We start from the raw sequence: 16,972 nt of genomic DNA, 5'->3' as shown, positions 1-16,972 counted from the left end.
AGTACCCCCCCTCAAAGGAGCGGCCTCTGGACGCTCCAACTAGCCACTGCTGAGAAAAGTACATGATATCAAGTTGGACAATGGATGGAGGTACATCAAGCCAGGCAGCGGGCACATCAAGGCAGATAGGTCATTGGGCTGGGCAGTAGGCACGGGCACATCAAGATGGGTAGCAGACAGTGGCTCATCAGGCCGGCCCGCAGACAGAGGCTCATCAGATTGGAACACTGGCAGCACAACTTCAGGCTGGAACATGGACACAAGGTCATCGGACCGGTCAGTAGGTACTGAAACATCTGACTGGGTAGCAGGAACCGGGACATCAGGCTGTAGTGGATTAGCGGGTACGGAGGCAGGTTGGGTTACTGGCAGGATCAAATGGGTAGGAAAGAACTTCCGTCTGTTTTTAGGTTTAGCTACTGGAGTCCTGTAGGTCAGTGGTCATCAACCCTGTCCTCAGGGCCCACTAACAGGCCAGGTTTGCAAGATAACTGAAATACATCATAGGTGATGATATTTGCTGCTCAGTGATTTCAGTATTCTAGTCTGCATCTGCCTAAGACAGGGGTGTCCAACCTTTTGAAGAGCGAGGGCCATTTAGGCGACTTGGAAACTGATCGTGGGCCACAACGAGCAGAGCAGGCGGACACAGCCCACTCTACGCTATGGTCCTCCGATCCGCCCTGATGGAAGGGGATTGATCCCCTTCTGTTTTAGTTTTTTTTTTTGTTTTTTAGCGAATCAGATTGGAGGTAGGCGGGTGTAAAAGGACACAAATCCATTTACATCTGCCGTTTCATAGAGGTGAATGGAGGGTCCAATTGAGTTGTACTGATTGTGTGAAAGGGGCCTTTCACACTAATGCAACGCAGTGCACCTGTATCTTTCATGTGGGTTAGCTACACTTTGCCATAGACTTCTGTTATATCCTGCAGGTGTGGTGCATGTTCTGAAAGCTCACCAAATCCGCAGGTAATAACAGAAGTCTTTGCCTCAGTGCAGGTAACCTGAAGGTGCACTGCACCTGTGATTCAGTTTGAAAGCAGCCCAGTAACCACTGCGCAGATATGCGCATATATACAATGCAATTTTAGTAATAAACTGACCTTTAATAACAGTCTTCCATTCAGGTATTGCTTGCCGTTGCTGTCCCAGGCAGCGTGCATTTGGCATCACTCCACCTGTGGCAAGAGATGGCACTAAGCATCAGCTTATATAGCTCTGCTCCACAGCTGCTTGCTTTGCCGGCTTCATTAACAACACAGATGCTCTGTGATGGCTGGTCTGCGACCCATGATCTGGGCTTGCCCATCTGCCATCCCACAGGAGGAGGTTGCGGGCCACATCAGAGGGCTCCGTGGGCCACTGGTTGGACATCCCTGGCCTAAGATAATACATAAAACGTGGCCTGTTAGTGGGCCCCGAGGACGGGGTCGATGACCACTGCTATAGGTAACTGCAGGACTGTAGATAGGGAATGAAGCAGCCTGGAGAGGAGGGTTGGAATAAGGCAGGGAAGAGGTAACAGTAGCTGGGGGAAGTTCTTGAGGGATTGCAGGCAGCCGAAAAGAGGCAGGTGGGTTAAAGGCAAGGAGTAGAAACTGGGTATTGATATTTGGTGGGAAGCAGGGTGTACTGAGCTGTGACTAAAGTTGCCATGGGTGAAGGGGAAAAGAGATTTGGGCTGGCAGGTGTCTGATGGCAGACGTGGTTAGTTGTGGGTTGGCTGGGGCTGATTGTAGCATATCAGAGCATGCTAAGAGTATTGGTTGCACAAACTGTAATTTACATTCTGCCTGTCTGACCAGGGACTGAACAGACTCAATGCACTCTGTTATCATTTGTTGTGAGCAGGCTGAATAGTGTTCACAAAAGTATGTTGGGTCATCCTCCAAAAGCAATACCAGGGATACAACTTGATTAATATTGAAAAGGTGGAGAAAAGTCATCATGGCCTTTGGGAATACTGGGCAGGGCCATCCCCAAACAGCAAACAACCCTGATCCACCAGAGAGTGAGCTAAAGATAAGTGAATAAATACAACCACCTCCAATATACTACAATATGCAACCAAACAACAACCAACAGAAACCCACAAATATATACAAGTAAAGGGGAATACAAGAATGATGAAAAGGGCTAGGCCAGGGTCGACAACAGGGGGTCAGCAGCTGAGGAAGGAAGACAAACAAGACAAGGAGTGGATGGATCACAGAAGGGTCGGTTCAGGGAGCAAGGAAGATACCAAGGTAAGGCATCAGTGTGACTGCCAGTTACTTATACACACCACCTGCAATTACTCGGGTGATGCCTAATTGCAGGAGGTGATGTTGGCCCCACACTGCCAGGAACCCCCCGCTGGTGGACGTCGGTACTGTGGCCCAAGGATCATATAATACTACTAATGGGAAGGGTCCCCAGGCAGTTCCAGACTGCCAGGAGACACCTCCTGGTCGACCACAGTACTGCACGCCAAATGTCAGACAGTATCATCAGAGGGTGTAACCTTTCCTGACAATTTGTTTGCAATTTCTTAAAAAAAAAAAAAAAAAGAAATCTGACTGTCTGTTCTCCCGGTGGCCATTGGGAGCAGTGTGCCGTTTGATCATGCTATGTATTCTTACTCATCTGACTGTGTATTCTCCTCCAGCCACTAGAGGGCGCAGGCTTGCTCAGTATGGCCTATTTTTATATAGGCAGGAAGTGGAAGGGCGGCCACACCATGTGGCAACAGGTTCAATAGGCCTCTGGAGACATAGCAACAGCCTAAGGATATTAACAAGGTGTGAGTACCTACTATGGGAGAACTATGTGAAGACAAGTCATGATTATATTCTGCATATTATACACTTATCGGGGGGGTTACAACTGTAGGTTAAAATGCCCCTGGATGGTTAACAGTGCTTTAAAGAGGAAGTAAACCCTGATGGGTTTACTTCCTCTTTCATTCCCTGCAAAGGTAAAGCATAATGGACTACTATGCATCGCATAGTAGCCCATTATGTGTCACTTACCTGACACAGGAGCCAGCGATGTCACTGTTGTCCCCTGTAGTCCGGCGCATCCATCTTCTCGGTGGGGTCTCGCAGCTCCGCCGCTGTCATTCGGTGAAGCCGCGATGACATCACTCCCGCGCATGCACACGGGAGCCGACACGCGCGGCATTGCACGGCATCTTCTTCATTGACGATGCCGCGCTCAGTGCGCCTGCACGCCGCTGTCTACGGCGCATGCGCCGTAGACAGCGGTGCCTGTCTTCGGGCAAATATCTCCTAAACCGTATAGGTTTAGGAGATATTTCTTGGACCTACAGGTAAGCCTTAATCTAGGCTTACCTGTAGGTCAAAGTGGTTTGTAAGGGTTTACTGCTCTATAAGCAGGTGCAGCATATTATACATGCTTGCAATCGTGTTGCTTAAATACATGTTTAAATATACACGTTTGGGAAAACTTGAGCATGGATGCATTTTTTAAGGAGCTTGTATCACCAGTATAGTGCATATGTGCTTGATTAAAAACCTTCAGGTCTAGTATGGGCCCAGCAGCAGATAAGCAGGTGTTTGCAAACCTGTTAAAATGCACATTTGATAAAAAGATACGGTTGCTAAAGATGCATGATTGCACAAAGATGCATCTTTTTTTCATGTTTTGCATAAATATACATGGTTCTACATGTTTGCAAAGAGATACATGGTTGCACAGAATGCATGGTCACTTAAAGAGGAGTTTCCCCTAAAAAAAAAAAAAAAAAACTTAGTCAGCAGCTACAAATACTGCAGCTGCTGGCTTTTAATAATCGGACACTTACCTGTCCCTGGGTCCAGCGATGCGGAAGAACGAAGCCCCGCTCGCCCGCTCCTCCCCTCCGGTGCCGGCATTGCAACTGTGGGCACCCGGCTGCAGCTTCACAGCCGGGCACCCACTGCGCATGCGTGAGCGGCGACGTGATTGGCCACACAGTCATCTGGGACCTGTCACGTGTTCCAGATGACTGACAGGCGGGAGGGGCCAAGCTGAGCCTGAGGGGAAATTATGTCAGGAGCCCAGGCACTGAAGGAGGCAGACTACGAGGGACCCCCTTGCAACAGGCATTTAGAGTTAAAAAAAATAAATAAAAAAATTCCAACTGTTTTTTTTATTTTATTTTTTTAAGAATTTTAAGCATTTTTTTGTGGGTGGAACACCATTTTAAGCATGAATGGATGCACAAAGATGCATGTTTATTCGTGTTTGCAGAAATGTACACGAATTCACATGTTTGCATGGAGATACATGTTCATGGTTGCATACAATGCCTAATCATATAGAGATGCATAGTTATTAATGTTGCATAAAGATGCAGGTTTGGACATGTTTATATAAATGGACATTGATTATTCATGATCACCTAAAGATGCATGGTCGCATAAAGATGCATGTTTGTATAGATATACATGATTTTACATAAAGATGTTTGATTGCATAAAGATACATGATTATACACGTTTGCTTGAATATACATGGTTATACATGTTCATATGGAGTTGTCTGCGGAGGACAAATCCACTTTGCACTGCATGTGCAGTTGGGGCTGCAGTCGCTCTGAATCTAGGCAGTAGATCTGAGATGAGGGGAGGCTCTGCTGATTTTATCACCCAATCATGTGCAAGCTAAAATGCAGTTTTTTTTATTTTTCTTGCATTTCCCCCTTGGATCTCGAGCAACTTTACTTCCGAGTGCACTTGTACACTTGTGGTGTGGGGTGGGTTTGCCTTTGGTAAATACCGCTCATGGTTGAATAAAAATACATAGGAGGTGGGGTGAGGCTGCGCTACGGATTAAGCTCTTCAGAAAATGCCTTATATGTTATGGGGTTAAAGCTGCCTCTACAAATTATTCCCCCCACAGGCGGGAATATATGTAATTAGAAAACTGAGTAGAAGTGGCGCTGACTCCTATTAACTCGAGTAGAGAAAAATTTACCAGTATACTAAACAAGTACTGTTTAGGTAATAGCTGCAGAACTATGCATATGAAAGGAGTGAAACACTAGAAAAAAGTGAATCTATAAAGAGAAAATATATTGAAAAATACTTTTTTTTTGGTAGAACTAGTGTTAGAACCCCTGGCGGGTGTTAAGTCATAAAAAGGTAGGTGTTTGACCTAATGTGTTAGGCTCAAAAAATATTTAGATACGTTCAATCGCCTTATATATATCATACCATGTGAAATAGTTGTTTATATCAAAAATATAAAAGAACTCTTAAAAAGAAAAAGGGGACAGAATGAAAATGTGAAAAATTCTAAATCTGTGGGGAACTCATAAAAGTGCTGTAATTATGCTGGAATGAAGGTGCCAGTGCGCTTATCCATGCAAATAGTTGTGATTTTGCACTCACCAGATGCTTTGCCCCAACAGGGGCAGTGGCGCCTTCACAGTGTAAGCCCTGTGTCGCTGTATGTTGTTATTCCCGGGACCTTTGATTCTTCAGCATGTGTCAGCCTTCACGTTCAATATGACCATGTAGAAAAGAGGAGTGTACATAGCGCAGTATCGTTTTTTAAACTCTATTTTATTAGATAAGAAGTATACTCGCATTTATTTAAAAATTGACAGGCAAAGAACGCTGCAGCAGCCGCCGCTTAGTGTAATTCCAATCGGCAACGAGAGTGTGCGTCCTATGGCCACACCCTACGCATTTCATCATCAAGACGTCATCCGTAGCCTGTTGGGGCAAAGCATCTGGTGAGTGCAAAATCACCACTATTTGCATGGATAAGCGCACCGGCACTTTCATTCCAGCATAATTACAGCACTTTTATGAGCACGAGTCACCTCTCATATGTTCATGGACTAGTATATGCAATATATCTTTCATGGACTTTAAATGTATTAACTAGTATCTGTGGGGGGGGTGTGGCCGGACGTGAAGCTGAGAGGACGTGTGGAGACAGAGCTCCGCTCCACCGTCCACAATCCCGAGCCATCCACCGCCCTGAGTGGCTCCAACGAACTGCCACAGACACCTGGAGAGAGTGGAACCGCCGCGGGAGGGGACCACGGCGGTATTTTTGCAGTTTAGCGCACCGTTCGCGCGGCCCGGTCCGGAATTGCGTATCGCTGCCATCTTGCGGCCTACTCGCCGCGGGCGCCTTTCTGGAGGCCGCGGCCGACCGCCGGGAGCCGATCCGGAAGCACCGCTATCCCGGGTACCCTGGACGCCACCAGGAGCCTCCCTGCACCAGGGGCATTCTCGGATTCAAGCCGCACGAGCCGCGGAAGAGGACGGACGGCCGCCATCTTGAGTAGGCCCCAGTGCCCAACATAGGGGTGAGTGCTGTATCAGACTGCTGTGCCACCCCATACAATTCCCGTAATCCTGTGCCTGCCACCACCCGGCGATCATTACCCCGCTGCCCCTGCCGGAGCCATCTCCCAACACCAGAGGCCTGGGTGGCTGGCCGAAGCCTAGGGACAGTTTGGCAAGGTCTCGGGGCTCCTTAGCCCACCCCCATCTCCCCACTGTGGCCACGTCGGGGTCCCCCCCGCTAGAAAGCCCGGACCCCCTCCGCACACCCTTCTGGCTTGGCACGAGGCTCCCCACAGTGACCTCCAGGGCTCCACCTGTCTGCGACCTGATAAGTACGCTACACTCTCAGTGTCCCCCACATCAACGGTTAATGACTCTGACAATCCTCATATGTTATGCTTAACTAACTTTGCATGACCCTGAGCCCCGTCCAGCGTTCAGCTTCACCGCCACAATTATGCCAACTAAGAAACCTAGATCTCGTTCCACAACTAACAAAGGATCCGGAAAGGGGCCAATATTAACCCATTCGAGCTCCGGATCGATACAGCACTACCTCGCCGCAGGGAAATCGGGGTCGGGCGAACGGGATAACCACGCCAGAACCCCTAAACGCACCTTCTCCCCCTCCTCTCTTGTTGCCTCTGTCCGGGAAAGCTCGCCGGCCTCCTCCTACTGCTCTGAGCCTATGGAAGACCCTGAGTCCCCAGGAGGCTCCGACATGTCAACCTTGGTCAGCGGCCTTAAGAAGGAGCTGGCGGGGATGTTCCATGGCCTGGAAAAAGCTATAAAGAAGGAGATCACCGGAGTCAGAGCGGATATGGCGCACATTCTGGATAGGGTGGAGGAGACTGAGCTCCGGCAGGACTCGCAAGCCTCCGCTATTAAAGAGTTGCAAGAGACGGTTACACAACTGGCGTTTGCTCAGAGGGCCTCGAGAACCGGAATCGCAGGAATAATCTAGTAATACGGGGTCTCCCAGAAGCCACTGGAGACAATGATCTTGAACCGTCGATCCGGGGCATCCTTAATACGATCCTGGGAAACCCGGTTACTGCACCTCTGCGGTTCGACCGTGTGCACCGAGCCCTTCGCCCCCGCAATTTCTCATCGGACCAACCGCGGGACGTCATCTGCCGCCTTCATTATTTCTCCGATAAAAATGCAGTAATGCTCAAAATGCGGAGTACACCTACCATAGACTTTGATGGGGCCACCATCAGCATCTTCCCAGACCTCTCTAAGGACACGCTTGACCGTCGCAGAGCCCTCAAACCCCTGCTGGATCTCCTTCGCACTGATGGGATCAATTACAGATGGGGGTTCCCAGCCTGCCTCATTGCCTCCAAAAACGGCCGCACCCACACCTTACGGTTTCCAGAGGACTTACCCACGTTCCTGAAGGACCTCAATTTGCCACAAGTTGAACTCCCAGGATGGCAAGCCCACGTCCCTCAGTTCTCCGCCACTTCGGACCCTCAATGGCGGAGGACCCCGTCAAAAAAACGACGCACGTCCCTTCCAGGATCTACACAAAAGAACGGGTGAATGATGAAGATACCTGCCTTTTGCATCCCTCGATCCGGATCACTTGTTCAATACCACTTGACGTTCATGGCCCTTGTTTGGCATACACATGCCTACCTGTTGTGAGCGGGTCCACAACCCCTTACAGTTTGACTGCTTGGCACCACGTTAGTGGACTTTAAGCACTTCACCAAGCAGGGGTCCGTGGTGTTTTCAGGTTTTTTTTTGCATTTCTTCATTTATCATTGTTATTTCTTTTATTTTACCCCTTTTTTTATTTTTTATGTGTGTTCCTACCTGTTTGCTAGGCTCACTGGTTCTTAATTGCAGACGAAGGTTTTGGTTGCTGCAACTTTATATGTTTAGTATTGGTATTTTCATGTTCTCTACCTCAGGTTCGCTTTGCTGAACGCTGGCGGGGCACATTGCTCCCATGTGCCTCTCGCTCAGTAAACCCCCTACCCTCCCCCCCCCTTTTGGGGTTGAGGAGAGCGGCTGGCATTCCTCTTTTGGCTCCCGATTCCTGGTTTGAGGACGGGGTTGCCGCCTGCTCTCCCCTTCCCCTGAGGGATCACGGCAGATTGCTGCGTGACATACTAACTGTTCCCAATGGTTTCACGTTAGAAATGATTCTTAAACGCTTCAGGTTCTCTTTTCTACTCCAATTTCTCTTTCTTCCCCCTGTCTTCTCCCTCCTCTCTTACTTCCCCCCCCCCCGGTGGCTTGCGTGGAAATTTAAGCCTAGAGGTAACACTCTGCTGATGCTATGGCCTCAATAAAAATTTCCTCATATAATGTGAGGGGCCTACATGTTGCCGCAAAAAGACACCAAATTACCCGTGAATTGAAAAAGATTGCATGCTCAATTGCCTTTCTTCAAGAGACGCACTTGACGCATACAACACCGGTCAAGTTGACCTCCCCCCAATTTCCGCAATGGTATTACAGTCTGTCGGATACGAATAAAGCAAAGGGAGTGGCCATAGGCTTCAGCAGCAGTGTTCCCTTCCGTCTTGTCGAAATGCTAGCGGATGATCATGGTCGATATCTTTTTTTAAAGGGATTTTTGGGCAATACGCGCTGCACCTTGGCTAATGTGTATTGCCCTAACAGGCACCAACCTGCCTTCCTTTCTCAGATTCTCTCCAAATTAGCCCACTTTGCCGAGGGTTTAACTATCCTAGCGGGTGACATTAATATACCTCTTGATCCCAACATGGACACCTCCCAAGGCCGCTCCCACATACCATTTAAAAGACTGTCCGCACTTAAACGCAGGCTCATTGAGCTACAATTGATCGATGTTTGGCGTATACTCCACCCCAAAGACAGGGATTACTCTCACTTTTCTAAAACGCACCAATCGTACTCGCGCATTGACAATATCTTTTTAGATCACCATCATCTCCAACTTCTGCAGTCCGCTCATATAGGTACAGCCACCATATCTGATCATGCACCGGTATCAATGTGCATAACCATGCCCTCCTTAGCACAACGCTCCAATAATTGGAAGCTCAATGACTCTCTCCTCTCTACCGAGGCTGACGTTTCTGAGTTAGTCTCGCACATGAAACAGTATTTTGACGAAAATACTTCTCCTGAGTCCTCCCCCTCGGTTGTGTGGGAAGCTCACAAGGCTGCCATGCGTGGACGACTCATCGAACTGGGCTCTAGGAAGAAGAGGGAGCATGGTCGGCAGATTGAGCAGGTCATTGGTCAGATTGCAGAGTTGGACAAGCAGCATAAACTTACCCTGCACATGGCTCATTTACAAGCCCTCACCCTGAAACAGGAGGAATTGAAAACCCTTGACCTAGACACAAACAGGAAATTCCGACGCCTCGCTCAGTCTATGTATGAGTGGGGAAATAAACCCGGTAGGCGACTGGCAAGATCCCTCAAGGCGACACAAACCAGGTCTTTCATCCCCAAAATAAAACTTCCCAGTGGCGCTTTGGTGCATGCTACTCCCCACATAGCCGCGGCGTTTCGCGATTATTATGCGGCTTTGTATAATGTACAGAGCTCAACGGCCTCGCTCGCTCCGGGGGAAAAACGCAATCGCATACAGGCATATTTAAGAGAGGCCAATTTGCCCGAGTTACCTGCTTCCGCACTTCAGGCCCTAGAAGAGGACCTTATGGTGGAGGAATTCCGGGCAGCTCTAAAGTCGTCCCCCACGGGAAAGGCCCCTGGCCCTGACGGGTACACTGTCTGCTATTATAACACGTTTCGGGACATCCTACTCCCCCATCTCACGGCTTACGCCAACTCTATATCTCGCAAATCCTGTCTGCGCACGGAATCTCTCGCGGCCCGCATAACAGTCATACCTAAACCAGGTAAAGACCCTAGGGCATGCAGCAGCTACCGGCCGATCTCCCTCCTTAACGTGGATGTCAAGTTATACTCCAAGGTCCTGGCTAATCGGCTACTTCCCTTGATACCTAGCTGGATTTCTAAGGATCAGACTGGCTTCATACCTGGTAGAGAAGCCAGGGATAATTCCCTCCGGACAATTTCCCTGATTCAGTATGTTCGACGGTGCTCCCAGCCCACCCTACTTGTTTCTACGGATGCAGAAAAGGCGTTCGATAGGGTGGACTGGGATTACCTCAAAACGACCCTGCATCACCTAGGTCTTGGCCCTAAAATGTTCTACCGCATAACCTCACTTTACTCCACTCCTACAGCTTGTGGACGCATAAATGGCTCTCTGAGTGACTCATTCTCTCTACACAATGGGACCAGACAGGGCTGCCCCTTATCCCCGCTCCTATTTGCTCTCACCCTCGAACCCTTCCTGTCCACAATTAGGCATAACATTAATATCCATGGGGTTCAGGTGGGTCCCACGACCCATAAATATGCAGCGTATGCTGATGATGTTTTATTTTTTGTCCAGAAGCCCCGTATTTCCCTGCCTAATCTGATGTCGGCCCTCTCTACCTACCAAACCCTCTCCAACTTTAAAATTAACTTTTCGAAATCGGAAATTCTAAACATTAATCTCCCCAGACGAGAAGCAGATCTAATGAGGCCCCTCTTTCCTTTTAAATGGGTTCAGCGTCATATGAAATACCTAGGAATCAACCTTACACCTAATATTCACTCCCTTTTTCGATATAACTACCTCCCACTACTTAACAATATCAGAGAGGACCTGAGAAAATGGAGGGACCTTTCACACTCCTGGCTAGAGAGGGTTAACGTTATTAAAATGAACATATTGCCCAGAGTCTTATTCCTATTCCAAATGATCCCCATGGGGGTACCCATAGGATTTTTTACAACACTACAGACCATGATCTCCCGCTATGTTTGGAGGAACAGCCATCCCAGAGTATCTAGGGATGTTTTATACCGTGCCAAAGATGCTGGGGGCCTGGCCCTACCAAACTTTAGGATGTATTACCATGCAATTATACTCACCAGGATAGCAAATTGGAAGTACGCGGTTAACACCAAGCTGTGGGTGGCCATGGAACACTTTTTATCTGGGGCAGACCTCAAAGTTGCACCGTGGATCCCTCGTGTTCACAGACATCTCGGTACTGAAACCTCCTCGCTTACTTCCTCCACCTTTGCTGTTTGGGACTACTTACACAAACGGTTCTCCTGGTCTTACAACTCCCCTCTAATGCCACTTCTCCACCACCGATATTTTCTACCAGGTCTACTAGATCCAGGCTTTCATGCCTGGTCCTCTGATGGGTCCCTGATGCTGCACCAGGTCCTCCGGAACACTGCCACTAAGCCTTTGTCAGAAATACTCGGCACCAAGCCGATTACATTCCTGGACAAGTGGAGGTACGCTCAATTACAATGTTTCCTGCGGGCCCTGCCCCGACCACTGAGAGGCTCCGAGACTCTAAATGAAATTGAGGTAGTGTTTTACCCCAAGGATCCTCCCTTGCATTGCATTTCATTGTTCTATAAGGCCCTCAACAGTCTCCTCCACAACTCATTCCCGTCCTTTCTGGCCTCATGGGAAAAAGATTTAGGTGCCAGCCTCACTGACCTACAAAAACGGAAGGTGCTACAACTGACCCAGGTCTCATCCATCGCCTCACAAATGGCTGAAGTTAACTACAAATTTTTTTTTCTATTGAAAAAGCCCATGGCGTGCAAACACACCCAAAAAACTTCCACCCGGTGCATAAAAAAAGTGCACACACATAAAGAGTGACCCACTAAAAAGTGCAGACGGGTGCCTGATGTCCTCCAAAAGAAGGACCATACCCTGATCCCCCGGGGCGTTAGGCTCCAGATGGGGACTGAGGTACCAGACTCAACAAGTGGTCCCCGGACTAAACCGGAAGACCTCCTTTCCCCGGGAGGACTGCCGAAACAGAACCTCCTAGGTACTTGGTACTGTGGGGGCTTCCCCAAAGGTAGGCCCCCCCTCATGGAGATTGGACCAAGCCAGAAGGCCTATGTCCGCTCTCCCACAAGACGTTCAGGATTGGTCCGAGGACCGACACCCTACTAATCAAAACATGAAGTGACATACAGTGACAAACACACACAAATAAAATAAATAAAAAGTGAGGAAGGGATAGTGGAGAGGAGAGTGAAAAGTGGCCATTGTGCAATACAATGACCGGCCCTCCGGCCAGGAATCAAAAATTCCTCTGGTCCTAGCCAAAAGGCCGGGCCCTAGAGGCAGGTGTAAAAAAAGCGTGTAATGGTGACGTGACCTAGGTGCCTAAATCAAAGTGCAGACGCACAGTGAAAGAAGGCACCCCTGGACTGCCACTCCAGGGGCACATCACCATGGGCTTTCCAACAAAAGCATCCCCGACAGCCCAGCCAAGACCACGACAGCCCCCACCACAGCCAGAAAGGCATGGAGATCAGCGAGCTTAGTGAGACCCTTTACCATCAGGTCAAACCCTCACTCCCGTCACTCCTACCTAATTATATTCGAAAGGTACAGGCCGCCCCTCTGCTGGAACAGAAGAGCTAAGCTTTCCCTCCCGAAAAACTGACTGGGGCTAAAGCTGCCACAATCCAAGCCGGTCTGCCAGGGTCCCCTCCCCTGGCGCCGACCAGTGGTTCTCCGTCCTCATCAGGAGGCTTCCCGGTCCGGCTACGAACCGTTCCGGGTCACCTTTACACCAACAGGCTTTGCATTGCAACCGCCACCCCTACTCCACCTCGCCGTAGAGTAGGGACGGTAAACAAGCGCCACCTATTGGCAACTGATAAGAACAGATACTACACTTGATCTTAGCCAAAAGGAAGTTAACTACAAATTGCTCACCAGATGGCACTACACCCCGGTGAAGTTACACCGGATGTTCCCTATGCTGGAGGAATTGTGGTTTCCAGGCCACTCATGCACACATATGGTGGTCATGCCCCATTATCAAGCCGTTCTGGTCGAATGTCATCCAGATTATTCAACGTATTTCTGGCACCCTCCTCCCTAATGAACCCTGGACCATTCTCTTCCATGCTACTACAGACCCTGTGGGCCGATACAAATGCTCTATCATCCCACACCTGCTGAACACAGCTAAGGCACTGATACCTGCCCTGTGGGGCCAATCAAAGATTCCGTCACTGAAAAGTTGGATGCGTAAAATCGAAGCAGTTCACCTCATGGAGGACATTACTCATGCCCATAAGAATTCCTCGCAAAAAACCCTTTTGACTTGGTCTTGTTGGAGGGAATTTACCTCCACTACATTCTACGCAGATATCTTAGCACAACCCCACTGAGCAACGCAAACTAAGCCTCTACATGTCACCATGCAAGCCACCATACCCCCACCCTCTCTCTCCCCTCCTTGACCCTCCTCTTCTTCTCTTCCCCCCCCCCCTTTTTACACTCGCTTGCCTTTTTCTGTTATTTCTCAGTTTCTGTGATAGACAACATGATACCCGGTCCTTGAATCAGGGCTGTGTACTTTGCTCATTATCTCTAGAATTGTTTTTCGGTTTTGTTTTTTTGTTTTTCTTCACTGGCACTTCCGTTATTGCTTTACTGTGTTTGCCCTAAGATGCTCTGATGCTAATTGCTAATCCTATCCCCTGGTATATGGGACTGGGTGCTGTATGTGGATTTTACAGTATATGTTTGTTGCTTATCTTTAATAAACATTTATTAAACAAAAAAAACTAGTATCTGTGATATATATTTTCCAGATCATGGCTTAGTAGCACTTTTTGGTTTGCATAATTAAAAGTATATATTTTTTTCTCTCTGATATCCCCCCAGAGGGGCCAACACTTCCCAAACAGATCCAAATACACTTTTTGAGTAGGAGGCACACCGTAATTAGGAGACACCTAGCACCGGTCTCCCAAACACCTGACAGAGGGTATGGCACACATACCAGTTTTTAAACACTAGTACTTAATTATCTCTTTTTTATTTTTTTTTATTCATAAAATTTTTCTTTTTCATTCACTTTCACAATTAAGCACATACCACATAGTGTTTTTACTCCCCACAGAGGGTATAGTACATCATATTTATAAAATTAATTTTAAAATATTCTATTACCCGCATGTTCCAAAGCAGGGGACACACACCTCACTTAAGCTAGAGGAATATTGTCTCTTAGGAGGTCATAAGCTATTTGATTTCATCAAGTTCCCCACAGATTTATAATTTTTCACATTTTCATTCTGTCCCCTTTTTTCTTTTTAAGAGTTCTTTTATATTTTTGATATAAACAACTATTTCACATGGTATGATATATATATATAAGGTGACTGAACGCATCTAAATATTTCTTGAGCCTAACACATTATTAGGTCAAACACCTACCTTTTTATGACTTAATAACACCCACCAGGGGTTCTAACACTAGTTCTACAAAAAAGCCTTTTTCAATATATTTTCTCTTTATAGATTGACTTTTTTCTAGTGTTTCACTCCTTTCACATGCATAGTTCTGCAGCTATTACCTAAACAGTCCTTGTTTAGTATACTGGTAAATTTGAGTTAATAGGGGGTCAGCGCCACTTCTACTAAGTTTTCTAATTACATAAAAATACATGGTTGCATAAAGATGCATGTTTATACATGTCTACATAGATACATGTTGCATAAACCCATGCTTGCTTATTGCGAGATTGCTTGTTTCCATGGGTACGTGTTGCATGAATGCGTGTATAGAACGCACACTTTCATATTTTGACCAAATGCATATTTGCATGAACGCATGTTTCCATAGAAGTCTATTGCTTAAAAACATGCTGGCATGATTTCATTTGTACTGCATAAACATGTTTATTACATTAAGCTGTATACAGATGTACTTGTTTTCTCCGGGACTATTTACCTATGTACTTATTTACATAGGACTACATGCCAATGGGCCTATTTGCCGGGGTGCTTGTTTGCCTGAGGGTCAGGGGCGGACTGACCAGTCAGTCACTCGGGCACGGACCTAGGGCCTGTAGTCAGGGGGGCCCCATGAGTGGCCCACAGGGGTCGCACCTCATAGAACCCTCAAAAATTGCGCTGAGGTATTGGCATACAATTCACATTATTTCTTTTAAATAATATTGTACCTGCTGTGAATCCTGTCTGCTACTTGGCTGGGGGACTCTTTGTAGACGAGGGATACAGCCGCATAAGCCGCTGATGTTTAGTTAGTCCTGGTGTCCTATCATATATGGTCCCCCATCGGATAGTGTCCGCTGTGTACTGCGCATGCACACACAGATTCCGAAAATAGCCGAGAATGAACGGCGCCTGCGCCGTGAGTCCAGGTTGTAGACCCACCATCCAAGTGGACACAGAGTAGGAATATAAAAGAGCCGAGTGCAGCGAGGCTGAGCCCGAAGCGTGGCGAGCGAAGCTCGACCGCAAGGGGCCTCTAATTTTCACAACCCTATGTCCGCTTGGATGGTGGGGCTACCACCTCCACTCACGGCGCAGGCGCCGTTCATCTTCGGAGATTTTCCGAAGCTTCTTCTGCCCCGTACTGTGCATGTGCAGTACAGGGCAGACACTATATGATGGCAGGACACTATCTGCCAGAACACCGGCTGAGAGGGGGGCGGATTGATTCAGAATGTTGTGCAGAGGTGCTACCTTTTAAAAGCCCCCTGTGTCACATGGTGCCTCTGCATCTGGCACAAGAAAGGAGAGAAGAGCGGGTGGAGCAGAAAGAATGAGAGCCCAGAAGCAAGGAAGGTATGATGACAGCTGAGCTACAGGCTATTTCCTTGGTAGACCGCGGGGGAGGGAGCAGAGATGCTGTAGGCAGAGAGCTGACTGAGTCTGCAGTGCTCATCATCTGACAGGAGAGGGGGGGAGGGGGGTTCCCAGTTCTGCAGGCTGTGCTCCTAGGAGGAATCAGGATGGTTGATGGCTGTTCTTTTTATAAGGGAGCTGATTGCTGAGCCTGGGGAGGGGGAGGGAAACTCCACTCTGTGGTCCTGTCATTTGATTTATGTCAGCAGCACCCAGCCTGATCTGCTGCAAGAGGAAGCCTGTCCTGTGATCTTGGCACTCTGATTTGCCTTGGGCACTGCAATCATTAGACTGCCGCCCCTCCCAGATCAGGAGTGCCTGATTTACAGTACCCAAACAGAGCCAGTGCTAGACTATGCTGTACCCTGGGCAAGCCCAACCCCCACCCCCTTAAAAAAAAAAAAAAAAAAAAACAGCAGAAAATTATCTAAAATAAAGATACTCCATGCATTCACCACACCCCCTATACTCACAACACACTCCATGCATTCCCCGCACCCCCTATACTCACAACACACTCCATGCATTCCCCGCAGCCCCTATACTCACAGCACACTCCATGCATTCCCCGCACCCCCTATACTCACAACACACTCCATGCATTCCCCGCACCCCCTATACTCACAGCACACCCCATGCATTCCCCGCACCCCCTATACTCACGGCACACCCCATGCATTCCCCGCACCCCCTATACTCACGGCACACTCAATGCATTCCCCGCACCCCCTATACTCACAACACACTCCATGCATTCCCCACACCCCCTATACTCACGGCACGCTCCATGCATTCTTAATATACCCCCTATACTCACAGCACACTCCGTGCATTCACCACACCCCCTATACTCACAGCACACTCCGTACATTCACCACACCCCCTATACTCACAGCACACTCCATGCATTCCCCACACCCCCTATCCTCACAGC

This window comes from Lithobates pipiens, unplaced genomic scaffold (assembly GCF_037356315.1).
Source record: "Lithobates pipiens isolate NorthernLeopardFrog02 unplaced genomic scaffold, aLitPip1_a1.2 Scaffold_16, whole genome shotgun sequence".
NCBI lineage: Eukaryota > Metazoa > Chordata > Amphibia > Anura > Ranidae > Lithobates > Lithobates pipiens.
Note: the sequence above shows the minus strand (reverse complement) of the source record.